Source organism: Meleagris gallopavo, chromosome 1 (assembly GCF_905368555.1).
Source record: "Meleagris gallopavo chromosome 1, MGAL_WU_HG_1.1, whole genome shotgun sequence".
NCBI classification, from domain to species: Eukaryota; Metazoa; Chordata; class Aves; order Galliformes; family Phasianidae; genus Meleagris; species Meleagris gallopavo.
The window spans coordinates 31308475-31311268 of NC_139404.1; positions in this window are offsets into that span (position 1 = coordinate 31308475).

A 2794-nucleotide genomic window follows, 5' to 3' on the forward strand; every position below is an offset into this window, starting at 1 on the left:
ACATCCCAGCCCTCGTGAGGCATGGCAGACAGTCAGGATGGAGATCCAGCTCACTGTGGCTTGCTCTTGGAAGATAATGAGGGGCAGCACAGCTCAGCCCTTGGAGAAGCAGCTGCTCCCAGTGGGCTCCTGGAATGGCTCCTTCATTGGCACTTGAATCGCTGCCACGAAGCCTGGCATGGCTCACCAGGGCTTGTCCCTACCACAGCTGCTTCTTTCAAATTGCACATATATTCTGTCACTGAACCTTAGTTAGCAAGACTATTTTGATTTTAATGAAGGGATTTCTTTTCTAATTTGTTTCAAGTAGCTGAATTAAATCACAGACATGCAGAACCACCTAAGGGAACTCTTTAGGAAGAACGAGCATGTGAGAACCTCCACTGCCCACGCTCCCCACACACACACATGCACTCACACATTTGCACACATACACAGTTTATTTATGACTTTCTTTCCACCTGTGCTGATGTGGCTGGAAATTTACAACAGCGCTGACAATGTTACAGGCAGTACCTCACAAATTCCACATTTTACTGAGTAGCATTATTATGGAACATTTGTCACACGGCCAAATGGTATGTCAGCCCCATAATTGATTTACAGCAACATCTGTAAGAACATTTGAGGAAGAGGAGGCAACGAATGTGCTCTCTAGAATTCACCTTTTCAAAGAAATTGTAGGTGATAAGAGATTCACAAGGAATACACTAGGAATAAACATTTTCAAAGGAGCATATGCTAAATGTTGAAAAAAATATAAGTCCATTAGTTTTCATGCAGAAGAATAACTAGAGCCTTTCCAGGAATGTTTTAACTTAGCCATATAAAACACCTGGCCCTAAAAAAACCACTTTTTTTTTTTTTTTTTTTTTTTTTTTTTTTTTTTTTTTTTTTTCCCTGAGGAAAATTTGAAGCTGAAACAGGAAGCCCACACATGGGCTTAAATCTCCTTTATGAAAGACCCATTTAAACAATGAAAAAATCTATCAGATTTATAGAATAGTCACTTTGTAATTACTATGTACCATACAAACAATTTTTTTCCATTTAAGAATGGAAGAGATGGAACAGTCTGGGGAGAAGGAGGAGTGCTTTTCCCAAAACACTTTCCCCTGCCTCTTTGCCTAGAATAACTTCCTTTTCTGTTTTCTTATTAAACACATTCTCTGCAAAACAGTAAGATGATAATTATTAGGAATGCTGGATATGATTTCCATTATCATGGAATACAGTGATTTTGAAGTTTAAAAAAGAAAATCAAACTTCATAGTGATATTTGGGCATTCATCCAGCATACTTATTGAGAGGCCTGTGTGCTGTGGCCCTCTTGTGCCTCACTTTGTCGGGAGTCTGGTGCGGGCAGTGCTAACAACTACCCTAAATCTGTGTGCTGCTGCAGCAAGGCATGCCCACAAGCAGGGGCAGCGACCCTAAAGAGTGGCTGTATGGCTCTTCCAGAGAGGCAGCTCCACACTGCTTCAGAAACAGAGCCACATCATGTTAATGCATAAGATACAGGGATCAGCTTTCAGCAATTCTCCGCGAGTACAGAGACTGGAAAATTTCTAATCATACAGGAAAATATTGAGCCTCACTCTCTACGGTTGCAGAAACTTGTTGAGTCAGAACTGCTGGGAGGAAATAAGAGGAGAAACACACTCTGGCAGCAAAGAGAATCAATCCGCAGGGACCTGTCTAAGTCAGATCAAACGGATTCTGTGGTAGGAAGGAAACAAGTGGTGGCTCTGCCAACAGGAGCCCCAAGCCTGCGCTGTGCTGCCCCGATAACCTGCAGGTCTCTGCGTTCTGCATTCCAGCCCTGTATGGAAAAGCTTCTTGAAAATTAAAAAATAAAAATGAAAACGATTTTGTAACAACGAGTAAACTTTAAGTGAAAAGTTAAATCCCCTTTACATTTCTTGGAATTTTTGCATGTTCTATTTTGAAAACTTCAAGGTTAAAATAGTTCAGTTGCTCTGCATCATGGAACTTCTCTTTGTGATTTCATCAAAAAAAGAAAAAAAAAACTTTGAGTGAAAATGTTATTTCAGATGAAATAGCTGGAGTGTGCTGCTAGGTGAAAAGAGCACAGTCGCTGCAAGCCACAGAGCAATAAAAAAACACTCTCTTAAAATGAGGCATGTCAGAACCTCGGTTTATGCTAACTTAATGAATAAAATTGTGCTTAAATACAATTTTCTGATTAGTCATATTTTCCATCATTGCCATCATTTTACTGCTATACCCACTGTGTGGTCGCAGTTGTGTGGAATTTAATTCGTCCTAAGTGCTGTTTTACACATAGGTTTTGTCCTCGTGCCAAACTCTGCCAGCAGATTAACTTTTCCCTGCTTACAGCAAATACCTGTGAAGCCGCTGCGAGCACCCTTGACACTTTCCATTCTTCAGCTCATACGAAAGGCTGTGTGAGCTAATTACCATGAGGGCCATGTTTCCCCTTTCTTGAGGGAAGGTTAATAACTGCAAGAAGTTTATGCTAATAAAAAATACGATCAGTGTGTGGCAAAAGCCAGGCCCTGGGCAGTTGGCTGCTGTAGCACTGATGCTTTGTTAATACTGCAGGCGTATAGACCCACAGCAGGTAGCAGCACAAGTACAGTGAGCTAAGTCAGCAGAGTAACTAGCTTCCCTTCTAAGAGCTGCCTTGCTTATAGGTCTTCTATCACTTAAGCAACAGCCTTTTCCTAGCTGCACTAGCGACCTCCAGCTATAGAAAGCTATTGAGCAAAAGCCTTATTTGGAGATGCATTGCAGTGGTCCACAGAATCTT